This window comes from Pleurodeles waltl, chromosome 9 (genome assembly GCF_031143425.1).
Source record: "Pleurodeles waltl isolate 20211129_DDA chromosome 9, aPleWal1.hap1.20221129, whole genome shotgun sequence".
Lineage (NCBI taxonomy): Eukaryota > Metazoa > Chordata > Amphibia > Caudata > Salamandridae > Pleurodeles > Pleurodeles waltl.
The window spans coordinates 785111342-785132521 of NC_090448.1; the positions used below are offsets into that span (position 1 = coordinate 785111342).

A 21180-nucleotide genomic window follows, 5' to 3' on the forward strand; every position below is an offset into this window, starting at 1 on the left:
TCGTGCCTAGGGATGTGCAAAATATGTGTAATGTGCTTTTCATAACTACGTGAAATTTGAAAAAGTATACGTAATTATAAAATACAAAACTGGCACCCACGCTATATATTAGTGCAAAGTGCAGACTTTACAGTGAATGGTGTGCAGTTACGCAACATGGCGTAATTGTGTAATTTCAGGTAAGAAGAATGACCCACAATTACTAAAATTCCATGAGAAAATACTGACATAAAACAAATTTCACCCACGTCTAATTTTATTCCCTATTCCTATGCATCATGCCCTAATTTCCTCTTGCTACAGTTAACGTTTGAGTGCATAGAGCCTTCCTTTACCACCATGAATGACGCAAGAACAGGTTAAAGGGCTCTCTGTCCTCATGACGATTCATTCTCAGTGCTACGATGATGGTATCCTTTAGGGATTCTATTGATTCTGGGACACAGTTACAATTGATGCGTCCAACACGGGGCTCCACCCAGAGAATCTAGCCAGTTATCTATAACTGCCATGAATCTTGCGACCAGACAGAATTGCTCTGGCCCATTGGCAGCACGTGCCCACAGATAATTAAGTGCAACTAAGAGTTGCTGCACTTTATGTGAGCACCAGCACCAGTAATGTCTCAACTCTTAAAATCCATCAGATGAATGTCCGCCACAAAAATGGAAAATGTGGTGGATAAAACTCCACCACTGTGAGGTCTATGAGAGTTACTCCGTTTGCTCTGTGTTTTCCACACCATAGAATCGGCCTTAACCAACTTCCATGAGCAAATCTCGGCATGACTAAGGTCGGTAACTCCCCCAGTTTACTGAAATCTGATATGAATTCGAGTTTCCCGGATCAAACCTAGGAGACTTAAGTCACAAAAGCACATTAATAATGTAAACTCAAAGTCCCGATTTGGTCATGAATCATGATTCTGTACTATACTAAGCCACTAATGGTGTCAATGCAAAATGCTTAATCAATACTTGTGGTTCCATGAGAGTGTGCTGGTATACAGTCAATGGTGCCCAAGTCAGGGGTAAGGGTGGGTAGGCGGCGCCCACTCGCTATTTTCACAGGGTGGACGCCATCCACCCTGCCAAGAACAGTTATTTTTTAATTCTAGGTGGGCTACACCAAAGGGCAAAGTCAAGGGGCATCTGATCTCCTTTTGTTTGAGTATCCTGGCTTGGAACTAACTGGTGCCTCACACGTAGATGTAATTGCAATGGAGGGTAAACAAAGGCTCACAGCATGTTATCACTTCACATGTACTTAATAAAGGCATGTTTTTGACTTTTTTTCAGTCCCATTATACCAGAGAGATGCACGCACTGTAAAAATGTCATAGTTGTTGATCAGTCCCAGTATTTACACAAATTATAAAATGCCAAAGTTTTCTTTGAGTTTTTTATAGTACAACTCATCCTAATACAGGGTGTCAGTGCACTCTACATCACATGTACACATTATACATTGACAATACATCATGTAAGTGTATAAATCAATATACAGGATGTGTTACGTAAGACAGCGAGGGTTCCAAGGTGAAAGAGTCAAGCACCCTTCATAGCTTACTGTGCTATACTCAAATGATTATAAACTATTAACTGCAAATAATAAAAATATATCTGTGTTAATTGCCGCAGCTCACCTTTTTAATTTTTTTTGTATTAATTAATTAAATGTTTGGTTGATCTAAACCATTGCATTACCTATACTACATACATAGCTTAATACAGAAGTCATATAAAAAGAAACCATAAATCATTTAAAAATGCTATCTGTAGAAACTCTTATGTTTGTTAATTAAAATCAATATGCATACGTAAAATTCTGTTACCATATCCATTGACAATATAAATTATAAAAGCAATAATTTCTTTTCTTTTCATCATAAACCCAGGATTGATTTCTGTAAGAGCAACCAGACTTAACCAAAGATTTGTAGCCCAATTACCTATCTACATAAAATAAAAATCTGTGATCTGCATGTTATATGATGTGCTTTGCAGGAGAAACATGAGCCCTCTTTTCTACTTTGATGCAAAACTGGGACTGGACAAAAAAAACAGATCTCGCCAGGAAACGCATAACCCTCCTGAGTTATCCTACCTTTATTATTATTCCCCGAGATTTGCTGGGCGCACATAGATCTCTACAGCAGGTGCCTTAACCCCACAAGATATTTTAAAAAGCAGACTTTTCAACCAACTAAGCAGAGCAGATTTACTACCACGTTTTCCTTATAGCCAATATCTTTGTGGCAGAGCTTTTAAAATATAAATGCATATTGAGGCCTAGATGTTCCGTTGGGGTTGTGTCACTTTGCTGGCACAACCCTGACAGAAAATCTAATTTGCTAAATCTCATAATGCACTCAAATATACTCATTATAGACCTGCTAAAAATATTAATAAGGTCTTCGGGTCTGATGTCAGTTCTTGTGATGTCACTCCCTTTGAGGTTATGGGTTGTAATACCACTTTATGTGATGTCACTGCCTGTGATGCCACTTGCAGTGTCATGCACAGTGATGTTATGCTGTTATGTAATGCATCATGATGTCACTTGCATAGTGCATAACTTAGTTAGTCCCCCCAGTTCTTTTTTTAGGACTTGTGCCCTAGTTAATAGTCAGAGCAAGTCCCGGTGCAAGCTGTCATAATGTTAAGAGGCATCATTTTAGAAATGTCAAAAGGAGTTTAGTAAGGAAGTATTTCTGGCGCTGAAAGCTTTTCTCACTTTAGGGGCTCCTTAAGCCAAGCACATTGATGATGAACATAAACTGTACGCCATCTGGGTTAGTCACAAAGAAGAGAGACTACAGAAAATTACCAAGTTCTCAGCGAATTAGACATCCCACATCTCAAGTGCAATCAAACCTGGTGTTCATAATAGTATTATCACTCTCAAGACCAATGTACAGCTTTTTCTTAATTGCCTCTTTATACCAGTAAGCTTCAGCAGCTTATTGGTATAAAAGATCCCGGTTTATGGTAGACCTGTGCTCTACGGGTTTTAGTAAAAGGACTGATTCTGTGGCTTTAATTGTGCCTTGCAGATCGGTTCCTCACTTTTTGAAGGTGTGAACACAGTAATAGTTTTGGGAAGATGCCGTATAACTTCAGAGACAAATACTTATACAATTATTGTATTTTTTAGGATAGAGATTGGCGCAGACAATTATAGATAATGGCACATGCAATGATTTGAGCTACGAGCACTGACGTTTTTGATTTCATCTCACAAAATATTTTGTAAGATGGTGATGGATTGCATTGGCAAATCATGCCTTCTGATGACCAAAATAACCACATTTTTGCCCCATCATATTGATCATTCAGTGCTTTTAGATATGATTACCTGTAGGTTTTTTCTCAAATGAGGAAGAACCTGGTGGAATTTAGGGCTTAATGCAAATACGTTGTGTCCTGTTATCTATGGTTTAAAACAATTTACTCTCAGTAGTACTCAACCAGTACCACCCATGTTCATATCCCAAATTTCCTTGGTTTAAGCATATCACACTCACAATATCCATCTGGAAAAAACTTGTCTCACACATTCATCAAATAAGATTCAAACATCCGTAGGCAACAATTAAATTGAATTTACTAAACAATTATGTCTTACAATTGGGCCTTTTTTAAATAACAAAAACCATGTTATGACAGCCATTATGTTATGGTTCAATAAAATTGTTTAAAAAAACATTCAAAAGTTAGGGGGGAAAAATCATATTTTATTGAAAAAAAAAAACACATAGTACCACCCTGCTCAGCAGATACAACCGTTAAGTAACACACTCAATCAATTAACTATTAGTTCTTAATGTAAGAACGCCATCACTGTTCTGAATTACTTCTGTAATCAGATACACTGCATTAAGTACAGCAGAAGGTCAAATGAGAAAACAGAACGTGTCAACACTGTGCTTAGCTTGAGCATCAGGTTCAGGTTGCATTGCCTCAGTGAGAATGAGAACTATCAGTGATCTTCTTACTGGTAGTGATTAACTCAGTAATCGAGGAAAGACAAATCCCAAAATAAAATCAGTCTCTTTGTTCCCGACTCCTATTTGTGCAAAGCATTCCCCGTCAAACTGCACAACTTCCAGAATTTCAGTGTGACATGACATAAATATTTACTCCATCTTATTTTTAAGTGAGTCCTGGTCCCTTAAGGGTCTCTAATGTACTGAGAGACCGAACAGGGGGGCAAGGCCGGATGAAAGTCACATTAACATTTGGAAAAGAAAAGAAACCCTTTGTACTTATTTTGCAATATTACAGGTTTCTGGGCTCATGGTTGGTCCCCCATTCCCCTTGAATCACCATCAAGTCAGAGCAGCAGATTCCATCATTTCTGTCAGACTAGAGGTGTAGGAGAAGCGTGTGCAGTGAGTCTCTTCTTTTCTACATTTCAGGCAACAGAGGTGTTGAAGCTCCATAGAGCGGCCATTAATCCCTATGTTTTCTTTCTTCCTTGCTCATGGTCAATCTGCTTACACCAGGCTCTCACTGAGTGATATTTTTCATCATTGTTGGGTAGTCTTAAAGTAGAGGTACTGTTGGATATCATTCCAAGCCATAATATGAACTGGTAACTGCACGCAGCTTTATATTACTTTACTGTATCTTAAATGATGGGTTTTAGGCTTGGGCAAAGCTGTTGTGTGAATAAAGCACAGACACTTGAATCGTAATCCAGAAAATACAAAAATCTCTCTAGGATATGTATGACGTCTGAAGCTTTGTGAAGGTTAGCTCAAAATTCACAAACAAATAGATTTATGTATGTATGCTTGGTGGGGCCTTCTACTCCTGATCATAGTCGTAAGGTTTTCGATCCTGACTGAGCAGTGTGCTTTACTCGTTCTTTACAGTCAAAAACCTCAATTCAGTAACCTACGTCCCTGACACAGTGTGGCTTTGAACTTGTGCACGATGTTGCAAATCACACACGGAAGTTCATTAGTTGCACTTTCCTGCTAGCAAGTTCAGACTGTGACTAAATGATATCACATTCAGAGCTGCTCTCCCATTTATCAGATACAAGCCAAGACAACCTTTTGAAAAACTGCCCCGCAATTATTGGTAGGGTTCCACTTGTGTGGGTCAAATCTGGTCTGAAAGTCCACTTCCCTCAAAATCAAATTTTTAATATTTTAATGATATACCTGCTTGGGGTGGGTATAGGCAGGGCTTTAAGTTGGATGCAAAGAGTGGAGAGAGTCTACAGGGGCTGTGGCCTTTGTAAGGCATGGCTTAAACACATAAACAACATTTTTGTGATATACATATATACTGTGCCAACCAACTGGTGTTTTGGTGCAAGATAAATAAAACTTGAAACATAAACAGGAACTAAATCATTGACATGGAATACTTTAAAGTTTTTATGATCTGGCTTGACAGCGGACCTGTCACCAGACAATTATGTGGACACCACTAGAGGAGGGATTTGGCTCTGCCCACATTTTGAGAGCTTGGAATACATGTTTGACTAGGCAGAAGTTGAGCGCTTCCTCAAAAACACGCTTGTCGTCCATGCAGCTGTGATCATGTTTTTTAATTTATCTAGCTGCCTAAGTTTGAACTTTCAGGGAGACACGCATGACACTGGAATGCCATTAAGGTTTTTTACATGACTAGATACTTTATGTTGTTTTTCTCTGGCAGCAGCACAGATGGAAGGAAAGCAGTCATTATCTATCCTACAAGGATATTTACATCTGGCTTGGCAGTGCAACTGTCAGCCAACCTTTTAACTGGCATCAATATTACTCTACAGTTGTTTGCGTCTCCATAAATACACGCCTATTTCCATGCGATATACCTGTAATGCTTCATATTACCATGCAGTATTCCTTTAAAGCCAGACCTATTGGTATTGCCAATGCTTGCTTACATTAATTATTCAGAAATTGATCCATGCTATTTACCAGAAAATTTAGAGACATGAATATAGGACTTGATAGGGACCTGTTTCAATGTCTGTATGTAATTACTAACAGGTCTGAGACACGAAAGATGTGACTGACTTAAAACCATGGGTCTAGGCCCCTACAGGGCTTTGATGCTCTACTACATCTCTTTCTCTCTCCTCCTTCTCATCCACTCTTCGACTCACTAACACCTTTAAGCTTCACCGAGCTGTCTGCATCACAGTCTTTGAAACCATAACTGAAGGGGTACATGCCGTCCTGCAGCCGAGAGTTCTTCTATTATGTCACTAGTACCTTGGACATAATACAAGGACTGTCTCCTGGAGGGCCGAACATAAACCTTCCTTTATAGCTGGCGATGCTGGTGGCTGGGCCATGCAGAAAGATGCCTGCAAGTGAACAGTGGGACACAATAAAAGTGGGGAGAACAGGCAGCTCTGCAAAGGTCATTGGGGGGCTGCACTCCAGACAGGATATTTTCAATACCTCTTTTTTCAAAAAAACATTCCTGAAGAACTTCACCGGTCGAACTCTGTACATAAAAGTGGGTGTCTAGGATTTTGGATGGAAAAGTTTGCTCAGTTCTAACAAACAATTGCTCTCTGATCCTCTCCTACCAGGGCCATTCTTTTTCTCGGTATGTGTTTCTCACTATGTTGACCCTCAGTACGGACTGGTCCATGGTAGCCCTCCTTCAGAGTAGACTATTAAGGTGCCTGCTAATGAGAGACTCCTTAGGCACCCTTCCCCGAGACGGCAGTCACTTTAAGGCATAGGCGAACAAGACAGTTGCTATGGCCTCCACCTTCCAGGGGCCCTTTGATTAAGTGATTTGGATACTCTGTCACTGTCTGCACATACCTCTACCTCTACCACCCTGCTCCCTTTCTCTATCTTACCCTTAGCTACATCCAGGCATAAAAAAATGGCTTCAACAAAGTTTGTTCAAAATTTCTTTTGGTACTATTTGACAGGCAGATGGCAGCAACTTTAGCTTTCAAATGTTTTTGTGTATCCCAACCTCTGGGTGTTTAATATGAAATTCAGTATTGTTTGGCATCTTGACAGCTTGAATTGGCTGAAAATTTGAATTACATTCAAATTGATCCAGGGACGAAGGTACGTCTTCCCGTGGGCCCCCAAAAAATCCCTAAAATGGCAGTGCGAGATCTGGTTCTCTGCCCCTGTTGTACACGTGTCAGAAATGGTCAATGAGCCCGTTACTAGTTAGGGTACTCAGATGGAATCCCAGTAGCAAAAAAAATTTGAGCTGCAAAACATTTCTCTTATTTTAAACTCGAAGACTGTTTTGCTGTGGCGCCCCTCTGACATAAAACTCCCTGAGCGTTTAGCCGATTCCCCGAGGTGAGGTTTTTCACTGTAGTAAAGCTCTCTAGGGCTTGGGTTGTCATAGAGGATACATGCCCGGGTCACCTCGAGCCAAGGGTTTAAAAATGGTAGAGGGTGGGCTAAGAGGAGGGCGGGCTGTTCAGTCCTATTCCTTAGCAGTGCTTTACTGCTAGAAAAACCTTCCACTCCCCAGGCCCTCCCAAGCAGAACCTAGCCCAGAAGATTTGCTTCCTGTCGTTTCTTCCCTTTTTAAATCATCAACACGTTCAAATATTTATGAATTCAACTTCATTTTTTTGTAAAAGAAAGAAAAAGTTATCCTTCTAATATTCCTCTAGGTCGGAGGGCAGAGCGCGAGCAGATTCTTCCTCACGTTTATTGCTGACGTTCAATCAGAGTGTGAGTTAAAAATTCATAGCGCCTGCCTAGAAAGCACATGTACGGGAAGGGCAGGGTGGTGAGGGATGAGCCAGTAGGAGAGAGGAACGCGGGCGAGCTAGGGTTCTTAGCACAACCCAGTCCTGTAGCAGTGAGCCCAGGGCTCAAGGCGTCTCTCTCGAACTGCCTAGAAGAGAGGTATGCTCTTCTAAGCGCTAACAGCAGCCTTAAGTCCTGATACACCTCCATGGCCTTTAAAGAGTGTCCCATGCCTGTCGTTGCTAGACAACAAATGCCCTCTATCATGCAGTGCAGCTCCCGAGAAAAAAGGCTATGTGAGAGCGCTTCCTCTAAACAAGCATTGACAAAGCCAAGAGGTTTTGTCTACATAAAATGTATTAGAGTCGTCAATGTTTTTTTGTTTTTTTTACATCGTGCACAGCATTGGAGCTTCTGTGCAACATGGCTTAAAGTAATAAAATGAGCTTTTCAGTACCAAACCATTGTTTTTAAGTGTCTGAGTTTTTATTTAAGCAAATTAATAAAGTTCAACAGAACACTACAATACACAATAACCATATCACCGCAAACAATATTTAAAAAAAATCTAAGTATAGAACGTAGATTAACTAAATTGAGTGGCTATAAAAAGCTAATACCATCCGTTATTTAAAAAAATACTCCGAAAGTTACTGACATTGATTTTAACAATAACGTCCTGTAATTATACAAAACATGACAAAAATATACAGTATAACTTGAAGTGAATTTACAGCTTTAGCCTCTTAATCCTATATTTATATGCTTCTAATTACCCTCACCAAGATAGAATTAGAGTTCCATTGGATCAACTGAAGTGCACCAGGACTACATCTCCCATAATGCATCAGGATGTTAAAATTCCTGCACAAGAGCACAGCAACCTTAGTGACAGACTCATCTGGTCACCTTAGCTTACAGGCAATGGAGGCACTCAGATATAAACCCCTCTCAGGCAGTACTGTCACTGGGAGGCCTTTCTTGGCTTCGTTTTTTACCAACATGTTTATGTAGGATGTTTTTTAACAATGTTAAACTTCATAATCAGTAAAACGGTAACAGATGACCAAGTCCAACAATGACTGCAGAGAGCATTGCAGGGTCTCAGGAAGCCATTGCATTTTTAAAAACTACACCCTGCGAGCCATATCACAAATTGCCAGTGTACATGAAAAAAATTTGGTGAGTGACTCGCTGGTGTTGTTCAACAATAATACAAAACGCGCCAAGAGATCAGAGGAAACTATCACAGGTGCTTGGAGTGGGTTCAGACTTCGGGGAAAATGGTCAACGTAAAAAGATTCTGCAATCACTATAATGTTTACAAGCTATCAAAGCAAAGCAGACTTGAAAAACCACGTCACTCAACATTTTATGAGTATTGTTCTAATGCTTTCTGTAAAGTGATAATGTAAAAATGCAAATATCAATTTATCTCCAACTACTGCACTGAAGATGGAGGGAAAGAGCATTTTGTCTTGTGGGAGAGTGGAGGGAGGGCGGGAGTGCAGATGGAGTGCTCGTGTGTAAACAAAAACAGAATACCTTCACAATGGAGTAGCCAGTGGAAGGAGACTGGCCATTAGCGAATGGCAGTGACCGGAAGGAGTACTTGGTCCAGAATCTACCAGACGGCATGGACAGCAAAGCAGCAGGAAGTGAAAGCAGATGACGTGCTGGTCAATCAAAAGTATGTAAATTTGAGTGACTTTGGACTAAGCCAATGATAAGGTCAGGTAAGTAAGGGGCTGGTTCTAAGCCCCTGTAAAGTTTTTATACATCCACAAAAGATTTGGCAGCACAGCGCACAACCATGCTAATGCAGGCAAAAACTAAAAACGGCCTATGCTTCAGGTTTAGAAAGCTCAGAGGGAGGCTCTAAGCAGAGACCTCCACCGTAATAGTGCTGATGAATACTTCTCTCCTGAGTGGAGGTTGGTAAACCAATGTAGACTTGAGCTTGAACAAATTAAGCATTTTGAGGTTAGCCATTGACCAAGGAAAAGAGTAGGACGCCACGAACAAAAACTGAAAAACAAGCCTCATTCAGTGGGCGAGACATCGAGCAAGAACAGGGTCATCTTGAGATATTGGGGGCCCCTGGCTAGAAATATTTTGAGGGCCCCTGCATGGAACAACTTTGAATTTTCTTACCCATGTTTTGCTAATTCAATCCCTATGTTACCTAGCGATATTGAATTATAAATCAAAGGATATGATCTATGCAGCAATGAGCTAGGAGATTCATTTTCATAGGGGGGTCCTTGGAAGGTGGGGGCCCAGAGCAATTTCCCAATTTGCCATTGTCTTAACACGTATCTTAGCAGGAGTAGAGCTCTTTTGCTGGTGCAAGAGTATGATATGAGCTTCACACAGAGATTCCTTTGGCATAGTGACAGACTGATACTGTAGTGTGTGGAAAAAAAAAAAGGTTTCTTAGAAGAAAATGCCGATTGATTTCGATGTTCACGTCAACAGGCTAATGCCCAACCAAAGTGTGATTGAGTGCATTATTTAAAAGTGGCAAATACAGACCAAACATGGGGAAAAGTCAAATGATCTGGCTTGCTCTTTCACGTCTGATTAAAACATTAAAAAACAGTTTAAGTGAAAAAAGAAAAATCCCACTGCTTTCTGTGTAGAAGGCATCTATGAAATAAATAATTCAATGGGTGATTATCCAGTGCACTTTTGAGACACAACATAGTGCCTCATACTTTGCATTGTAAGCACTCAAGTGGGGGCGATATGATACACCAAACACAAATAGTATCAGTTGAAAGGTTTCACCTCTGGGTGGCGCCAAAGACCACTCTGGGTATATTTTTAAGACGTGGTAAACAGAAGCAAAAGAAACAGCCGTGCTTTCAAGCCAAGCCTAAATATGCCCCAGTCCCCGCCCAGCGAGTAAATCTTACGGACAATTTAATTTCCGGGGATGACTGTCTGCAGTAATCTAGGGGGAGGCAGGGTGCTGTTTTGTGACTGTGTAAATGCATAGACCGACCCGCCCTCTCGCGGGGAGGTCGTCCCTCTTACACATATTGCACAGGACAGGGTGCACGTGCTGGGCCAAACACCTGCTCAGCCTAGAGTGGAAGCCAGTACACCTGATCGACAGAAGAACAGCCGCCAGTCGTCTACGTTGCCAGTGAATAAAAAAAAAATCTGTCCTCTCGGTTTCTTCTCTCCGCCGCGTCCATCAATCCACGCCAAGGGGTGTAGGAATGACACGCAGCCTCCGAGCGCTCCACTAACCAGACGCCAATGGCTTCCGCGGCCTTGCAGAAAAGCAGCACGGTTCATCCATCAGGGTGGGGGCTGGAGCCGGAGAGGGTCGAGTCGTCATCCATTACCCTGCTGCCAGGGAAAAATCTGACACCATCACTCGTCAAAACAGCACGCCCCTGACCTTCCTCCTGCCATCGCAAGTATGTTTGATAGCCGCCTCCCTGGCTTCTGGGGCGCAGTGACCGAGCCGGGCCTACAGGAGACGCGGAGGCACCGCTGTCCCCGTTCGGCCCAGTGCAGGCCCTAGGTGCCCTGGGCGCAGTAAAAGGCACGAGTGGGATCGATATCTTAACAAGACGCCTCGTCAGTCATGGGTCGCGAGCACCTTAGGCCTGGCCAGGGAGGCGGAGACAGCAGGGCCCTGGGCCATGGCCCGGCGGTAGCACCGGGGACAGGGGCATTCTTCACAGCTTGTGCCTGCTCAAGGGGCGGGCCTTGTGGGTCTCGGGCAAGCAAGTGCAATAGTGCAAAAAACCCTCAGAACAAAGAGCTGGATACTGAATGGACACAGAGTCGTGGTACCGAATGGGCTTCTAGCAGCTTGCGCGCCTGTGCTGCTCCAGCAGCATGTGCTATCATGTCGTCTCCACAGTCATAATCCAACACCACCTACAGAGCAAGTGCTCCCCACAGCTAAGCTCTCCTACGCCGTCCTCCACTGACAGTGCTTCTGCGCCATCCTTCACAGGCAGTGGGTTTCTGCACCAGCCCACCAGTCTCCACGGGTAGGACTCCTACACCCAGTGCTTGAAATGGAGAAATTAAAGTGCAGGTACTCTGAGCCAGAGTACCTGCTTGTTTCTGAGAAGTGCCGGTACTCTCCAATTGAAAGTATTACGTTTTTCTTGAGGTGTGCCGGTACTCTCCCTCTCAAAATAAAAAAGTGCCGGTACTCAGTATCGGAGAGTACCGGCCCATTTAAAGCACTGCCTACACCATCTTCCACTGTCCGTACTCCTGCACTATCTTCCACAGATAGTCCCTCCCGCACTACCCTCCACAGACGTCTCTCCTGCACTACCCTCCACAGACAAATGCTCCTCCACAGGCGGTGCTCCTACACCATCGTCCACAGACAGTGCGTCTCTGAAGGCAGTGCTCCTGAACCATCATGCACAGCAACATCTTGCACCTGTGCCATGCTCCACAGACCAGAGCTCCTAAGCAAACAGAGCTCCTACACCTTCATCCACATACCTCTAAAGGTTGTGTTCCTACAACCTCCACAGACAGTGCTTTCGTGCATGTGCCCAAGGACAGTGCTCCTCCATCATCCTCCACTGACAGTGGTCTCACACCATCTCCCACAGACAGTGCTTTTGTACCATCCCCTGCAGACAAGCACTTTCACAAACAGTGCTCCTACACCATCATCCGCAGACACTGCTTCTCCACAGACAGTGGTCCTACAGTACACCATCCTCCACTCACAGCGTTCGTGCACTACCCTCAATAGAGAATACTTCTACGGTATCCTTCACCACCTTTCACAGATAGCAGTGCTGCTCCATCCTGCACAGACAGTGCACAGTGCTCCTACAACCTCCAGTATACTTCCATTCCCCCTGCTAACATGAATCACATGACGTAGAACCACTTAAAGTATAACCAAAATTGAAAGACCTCGTATGCAAATTATTCAGATAACTATGACATTAGAATGACCAAAACGGTTAGTGGATCATCAGCATATCTCATTCAAAAGTTTTTTTGGGGGGGCAGGGTTATTTATATAGACGTTCATAGATTCAGTGTAACACAACATACACAGAAAGGCAGTACAAAGATTATACAAATGTTATATACATGACAAGACCATTGACCTAAAATAGAAAAAATGATAAATGAAAATTTGTGTGATTAACACCCTTTTATGGTGATAAAATCCTGAAGTAAATGCCTTTCAGGCATCTATTTAAGAACTTAAGCTCCATTCTCTAATTTATGATAATAAGAATATGGGTAGAGGTTTTTAGGGGTGGGGGAATGACCCGTATATGCTTTCAAAAAAGGGATACCTCAAGGGTAAATGGATGGAAAACTTAGGAAAGCACAATGGTATCTTTTCATATTTGGTTGTAAACACACTTTTTTGTCCCTGGTGATGGTGTTGGTACATTTTTACTCTAAAAGATTTACTTGGTCTGCTCAGGACAGGGGACTGCTATAGCCTTCTTTAAAAACAACACAACAGAAAAAGGGCATCTCAAGCCTCATCAGGTGTGAGGTACTGGTATTCTTGCTTTTATCAGAAATTTATTTTTTCAAAAGAATCCAGTTCTTCAGTCCAGCAGTTGTGTGTGGGGCGAACGCTGTGTATCATACTTCATGGATGCCTCCGAAGCAGATGGATCGTCTCAGTTCTTTGGCCAGAGTACCTTTATGGCATCAATGTCATTTACATAAATGGTTTCGTCTTATATGTAATGTCTATCACATTTGTATAATCTCTGTGCTGCCACATGTCGTCTTACATTAAATATAGGTCCGTAAACCACTACACACAGATTGTAAAAACATTTTTTTTTAAACAATATTGTTAAAAGATAAATTAGCAAATAAAGATACATCTCTCACAATTACTTTTTATATTACACGTTTCTATTGTAAAATGGACTACTTATGTTGTTAATGTTAAATAAACTGAGGTGGCATCCAACCCTTTCTTTTTTTGAAGGTGTTACACAACATTTATTTATTTTATTTATGTGCTTTATTTCCCTAGGGTGACAGCACAGTAATAAAATAGGTGGATGTTGGAGCACTTTGCAGATAATAGAGTCCAGAAAGTACAAGTATGTCAAGATTCATCAAGGATTGTGTCTCCATGGATGTTGTTGGGATGGAAAAGTCCTCTGCATGGTGAGAGATGTGTACCGCTGCCTAGATGCCCAACTATATTGTTGTCTGGATCCCTAGCACTGATTTGTAGTCACAGGCAAACACAGATCATGGGTGTGCTCCATCACATAGGCCTGTGTCACAGATTGCAGTCTTTTTGGACTGGGAGAGGTGCCCAAAGCACTACCATCATAGCAGTGGAAGCCTACTGCCTGCACCAGGAGTTAAGCAGCACAAGCACAGTGGCGGCAGCATACCGTGTAGTGATCAGTATTAGTGACTAGGTACTTATTACCCTGTGTTACTGGAGTGAGAACTACAGGCTCACCCACCTTTTGAAAAGTTCTGCTGCTGTGTGATTAACTCACCCCTGACCTACACCAGGTTAATGTAGAAGTGCTTGCGTGGTGAAAATGTGCTGAATGCATGTGTGCTCACAAGAAATATACTGCACAAAAGGGTGAAGTGTGGTTCAGTGCGCGCATGATAAATGTGTGTGCGGTTTTAAAATAATACGCTCTGGTCCAGTACAAAGCGGCTGCAGTACTGAACAGTGTGCGCAGAGTGAGTGTGTGTGCTGCATGTGTGTATGCTGGTGGTGGCATAATAACTGAGGATAACAAATCTAGGTAATGAGTGTGCTATGGATGTACACTGAGTGCAGAAGTGCCTGCGCTGGGGCATTACATAGGGGAGCTTGGGTTCCATTTTGCAAAGTCCAGAAAACATGAGGAGCAAAGGAATCCCCCCAGAGAGATATGTGTATTGCTGCTTTCCTGTAAGGTGGCTGAGACAAGCACTGGATGAGGGGAGAACCAGGCTCTCCCTGTGCATTTTAAAGGGTTCTTTAATTCAGGGTCAGATCACAAGAACAGGACCTGGACATATCTCAGGAAGAGAAAGATGGGGCTGATAAAAGAATCACAAAGGGCAGGGTTGAGGGCCCAGGATTAACCTTACCACTGGGGCTGACATCCAAGTGTGAATCTGGTCACTCTTATGACTCTTGTTGTATGTAAATCAGCTTCGGAGTCCTGCCTGCTGTGATAGATCTTCTTGAGGAGGAAAAAGAAAGGGGAGAGATGTCCATTTCAAAGAAGCAGAACCTCAGTATAAAACTTCAGTGATCCAGACACTAAATCACATCTTGTGTCTGGAAAAGGACTATAGGTAGGGGAGTCTGAGACCCCAAAACTTTGTCATCTAATGAGCAACCAGACGGGCACTGTGAGGAGGGGAAGCTCTGCAAGACTTCTGCCTGTGACCAGGACTTGGGGCCCAGCCAGCTAGTCTCCCTGCTGGGTGAGGGGCGTCAAGCATGGAGGCCAAATTCACCTTCCCTATAGCGTAGAGAACCAGAGTCTGGCTGCTCGCCAAGACCAGTGTGCCCTTGAGGAAAAGGAAATCTTTGGAGGAAGGGAGGTCCCAAAAGGAGCCCTGGTGTGACGACTCCCTGTGCGAGGTGTGAGGATCACATCCCTATACTGATCGGGCCATAGCCCATGTACCAGACTAAATCAACAACCCTAAATGCCAGGAGAGGCTGCTGTGAAGTGAACTGAGGGGGACAGGGGCAGAAACTCGCTCCCTGCACCAATAGAGCCATGGCCCATGTGCTGGACTGAAGTTGCGACCCAGTGTGCCATGAGGGGCCGCCGTGAACCGAGCTTGAGGAACGCAATGGGAGAAATTAACTGCCTGCATCAATCAGCCCGTTGCTCGTGTTTCGAGGTGACTTTGTGACCCCAAATGCCAGGAGAGGCCACCATTGAGTGAATCGAGAAGTGTGGTTGAAGAAACCTGTCCTCACACCGCTCGAGCTGTAGCCCATGTGCTGGAGTGCTTTGGAAACCCTATAAGCGAGGTGGTGCAGCTGTGGACACCAACATCAGGCTAGCATGACCAGAGTGGGAAAACCGAGTGGTGACATGCATGCAAGGAAGGGCCGCGAGAGAAGCCGAAGCCGAGAGGTCGGAGTCATCGCCATGGTCCAAGAATGTGCTGTGACCAAGCTGGGGGCCAACCACATTGTGTGGACTGCACCAACTGAGCCCAGTTGGAGCAAGGAGACTATCTCCATCCCTGCAGAGGGAGAAATGAATAGCCACATGACCGTTGTAGCCAGAGGATCTTGCCCTTCTGAATCCTCAGGTACCGTGGCTCGAGGGAGAGAGCTGGTGACTGCCAGGTCTGCCACATGTGATTACGTGCAGCCTGACTGAGCCGATATGGAACAGGACCGAGCTGAACTGCCACAGGGTTCTCTACTGCCTGAGCGGGTAAGCCAAGAATTGGGCCTTTGGAGCACCGTGGGACATACTGCTGCAAACCCATAGACTCTAATGACTGAACTTACTAGCAGAGCCCAAGGAAAAAACACTTGAGTATGGCCTATTAGCTTACATTCCCTGGATGAGACCATCAGTGAATGGGGAATAACACTGAACCCATTGAGCTAGAGGTGGGAAGACAGGGAATGGACTGACAACTAATAAAGCTCTGACCTCAAGGGGATTGTGTTGTTGCTTTTGAATGCCATTTAGCTTCGCAAGTGGGAAGTTGGAATTAAAATACTTCTTTTTTATACAAAAAGAAGTGTTTGACTGGACATTGATTTATTGTCACGCTACCCGCACATTGAGTTATAAGTCGTCTGCCCATTTAGTTAAGAGCCATGTTTACTGATTTGTATAAGAGTTTCCCCTGAAGTAGCCTTGACAGCTCGAGCTGCACTACCCATCCGAGAGTCAGGCGCAGAAAGGGGTGCTTGATCCAGTTGAGGAGGATCCGTAGTATGGTATGCCCTGGGACATCAGGAGTAAAAGGCCTCAACCATCTCAGTTGGGCCCAGTAGCCCCTCTGGCCCCGTGGCCCCCTGAATGGGGTTCTGACAGATGTATGAGTACAATGGTGTATGTAAGGGGATGAGGTAAGTAGAAGAATAACTCACTGAAGTGCTGGTAAACTTCTTAGTTAACACATATTGCTGTTCTTTCTGATAGCATCATTTGTCCATTTGTCCTAGGCACTTGGCGGTAGTGCATGATCTGACAGCTCTGTCTTAGCATCTGTGCCCTCTGCTGTCTCTCATTCTAGATGCTGCGGGAAACGGTTGTGGCAGTGGTTGCAGTTGTTGGGCACTGTTACTCTTTTTTTGGGGACTAGGGGAGTATTTTGCATCATCAAACTTTAACAAAAAGTCAGAGAGAGAGAATGGCTGAAAAGGGTGAAACGAGGAGAAAGATAAGAAACAGTGACAAAGGAAGGAAGAAATTATAAATAACATGCAAGGATGAAATAAAGAGATAGGTAGATATTTTTTTTATGAGCCTACTGCTGGGGCTTCCGAATTCTGGAGTTGCTGAATACCAATGCTGTCTAATCTCCTTCCAACACCCTGTCTCTTTATCTCACTCTTGCAGGTTCGTTTTCATCCCTGTCCTCGCCCTTTCTGTTTTCGTATCTCCCTTTACTTCCTTTATTGCCCTCTTTCAGCCTTTTTCTCTCAAGCTCTGGGTCAAAGCCTCATGATGAAAATAAGCTAAAAAATAAGTGCAGGAGCACCTACCTGCACACATTGCCTTGCAACCCCAGCACTTCTTAGCAGTCAGGGCCAGTTTATTTAGTAGTCCTGCCTTGATTCTCTACCTGCCAGAGGTGCTACAAGAAGAAGCAAGACGCCAGATTGATGAGCTCTAAATAACATGTCCCAAGAGCAGGTGCAGCAAGACTTCAGACGAGGAAGTTCATCATCTTTCGAGTGAGATCCCACTGAGGGCAGCACACAGGTTTCAGATTCTAAGAAACAACCAAAGGGAGTTTCTGCCAAAGACTTAGTTTTGAATTGTGTCAACAGGCACTGAATGTTCATGCCTTTAAATTGTCTACTCTGATGATCATCTACGGTGTGTTCACTAATTTTATTCTTTTAGGGACTGTCATCCCGGCAATGGCGCTTCGAAGCTGACATTTGGAAGCACTATGCACTTAAATAATCAGAACCGCACAATGTGCCAGAAAGAAGATAGGATTAAACATGTTCAGAAACGAAGTGAGTGAGTGAAAGTATCCAGCATTATTAAGGGATGTTGTTCCGAGGCTTGTATATAGTGCTTCAAAAGTGCAACTCATTTTCCCTTTCCTGGATTCCTGGCTATCCTGTCAGCTATGAGACAGATGGCTTGGCTTCCCATCTCGGCTTCCCCACTTGAGCATGATAGGCGAAACTGGCAAAATCAATATCTCCCTGTGCTTGACATCCTTTATCTGTCAAATAGAAGAGTGCTTGGAAAGGGTCTAACCCAAATAATTAGAGAAAAATATGGACTAAGTGAACATTGACTTGATAGGGGTTAGAGTGACCCCTAGAAATAAGAAAGAAGACAGACGAGAAAAGCCCACTTCACTGCTAATTTAATCACTCCCGGTGTAGTACCACTGGCCGTATTTAAATATCATGGTGTGTTTAGTAGAGCAACCACGATAGCAGCTCATTTGAAGGCACTGAAGCTTTATCAAGCGGGCTTCATGTCTGGTACACCCACAATGCAAAGATTTTTTTGTTTTTCAACAATAAACTACCAAAGTTTAAGTTTATTCTTGAAAAGCAAAAAAAGGAATGACCCAGAAACTCTAGTAGTTTTCTTCTTGGTCGAGGGGGTGTATTAAGCTATTTCCTTGCTCGGCCAGTTTCAGGTAGGGAAATCTGCCAAAATAGGGTGGGATAATGTCACAACAATCTAACACTCTGTGGCAGAGGGGCTGTCAGATCAGAGGTTTCTAATGGTGGAGCCAACAGAGGGTCTTCCATCAGAAACCCCTCTCTTCCCATGACACCAAATAAGCAGGCAAGCATGTGTTTGGTGGGGTGGAAGGACCGTTGGTTTATATTGTTGTTCCCGCTCTCCCAACTTTAAATGACAACCAGGGTTAAGGAACTAGAAACCACAGATGACTGACGAAGCGGAAACATTTCTTGTGTATTTCTGAAGGCCGATAGAGGTAAGAAGAAAGGTTAATGCAGAGCTGTAGAGAAGCGATTTTAGTACATGAAAAATGTTTCCGGGGTTTTTGTTTCTACTAGCAACAATGCAAAAATATGCTGGCAGAGCTGAAATTTAGAGAAATATTTAATCTGAAGGCCCAGATAGGTTTGCAGTCGCCCATCATGAATTGTCAAAAGATCACACTACACATCATGTGTCTTGGTTTAGCCAATAAACACATGAATGTTTTCGTTAACAACCAGAACTGAAAGGTGTAGGATCTCACTATAATATAACATCTGTTCCACAGGGAGACTTTCAGCTTACACTTCGCCTTTGTCAAGCGATGGGAGCCCCCAAAGCAGAAGTGGCTTTCGATTTAGGAAACTTCTTAGGAAAGACAACTTTGGCCAGAGAAAATAAAACTCAGATTTTGAACCAACAGGTTAACGCCTAGGTTGTTTCTATAATTTTCCAGATTGGATTCTTTGGTGTAGACAATGGGCTCTGAACGTAAATTCAGGGGTGGAGTGATGGCTGGATCCATGATAGAGTTTCATGATTGCTGCTGATAACGTAAATTACTTACATATCAAATGAGTATGTACACTTATTTCATACAGATATCTAAAATATCTGGGAATGGTCCCATTATTCTGGACCTACAAGGATACTCCTGGGTAGACTGTGATGGCTGAGTATGATCTCCACCCATTTGTGGGATAAAGTACCAGTTTTTGAATTGAGTCCGATATGACTAGCTGGATGTGCAAGGCAGGATGAATGTCACATAGAAAGGGGAGTTTTGATGGAACATTTATGTCTTCCTTTTGTAGTTTTGTTTGGCTCAGAGTAGAGCTTTCAATTTTCCCAGGCCCACGGGTGAGTAGCTGAGTCTATCAAGGATTCTTTTCGTTCTGAGACTTTTACTCCTAAGGTTAATATGAGGTAAGAACAATACTAAGCCCCAGAATGCTAAGAAACGCACCTGGGCTGGCTAAACTACTCATACATGAACCTCGGAAACAAGTCTCATTCTATGGAAGCTGAAAGGCCATTTTGAAAGAACTCGGAAAGGAGGGAATCATAGTTCTTTGCTGATCAGAGTTGCAGTGTTGCACTCATCAAAAGAAGGATACAGGCTTCAAGGAAGAATGATACACGTTACAAGTGACCTCTTAATTCCATTTTAGGCAGAAAGAAACTCGCAATTAGGAATCATGCCTGCAAACCAGGCCAAACCTGGTGGAACATGCACCTGTAAAAAGCCTGGAATTCAGTAACTTCATGCAGAAATTGTGGGGTCACACTCATTTTCATGTTATTTTCCATTCCATACATGAAGCGGGTACTGTCCAGTATTAAAGATCATCAACATTGCCCGCTATCAGTAATATCAGGTCCAATATTAGCAGCCTCTTGACCAGGCCACACTTAATTAGGGCCAGATGTGCACTTCCTGTGTTTTATTTTCATTCTTAATAAATACGATTTTGACTTTTATTTAGAACACATGGCAGTGTTTTTTTCCACTGCTCTATCCTTTTGTGAAACACTGCACCTACACTGGGGTTAAGCCAATTTCCAGGAAAAAAGCAAGTTAAGCGAAGGTCAAACTGTTATCCAGTATTTTTCTCATTTCAGAAACTTAAATCGAGTTACATTGAAGATGTTGGTTGATCAACTGTTTTAAATGCAACTGTTGACTGCAACATTATTATCAGTAGCATCTAATGGCTTTGTGTCTGATCTAGAGTTTGGTGAAAATTGGCAATCTGCAAGTTTCTGAAGCTATTCCTAAATGCAGAGAAGATTCAGTGGTGGAATATCTATTGAGATAATACCACATAGTGCTTAATCTGTGCTGATGTTTATGGTGGGTGGGTACTGGTGCTCATTTATGTGGAACAAACATATTGCCCCATGGTTTATACTTCATATTCCAAGTTTACAAGAAAAGGAGGCATAACAAGCAGGATAATTATAGCACATCAAGTTATGCATGATTTGACTCTGCCAGAGGAGAAACTGCAAGGGTGTGATAATTATCACACAGCTCGTAATCCTGATAGCTGTGCACACTCTTGGTCGCAAAGAGGTTGTTTTTTTAGCCCTTATCTTGTAATGCGGCGCTGGGTAACCTTGGCATTTGTCAACCCTGGCTTTTGGTAGTACCCGCAGCAAAAACTCTGGGCCCCCTTATGTTTTTTACAAATTAGGCATTGGCACCACCACTCACTAGATCAGTTTGCATACAAGATAACCCTTATTAGGAGCACACCTCTAAAATACAGTGCAAGGTAACTGAAGCAATTTATCTAATTTTATTACATAAAACAAAAAATAGGGAAAATG

At 43.0% G+C, this 21180-nt stretch overlaps 1 protein-coding gene across 11 annotated transcripts in view; it reads right to left on the minus strand.

Annotated features, from left to right (window-relative positions):
- NRXN2 (neurexin 2) overlaps nt 1–21180 on the minus strand; it is a 1698261-nt gene that overhangs the window by 938128 nt on the left and 738953 nt on the right. The window lies entirely within an intron of this gene.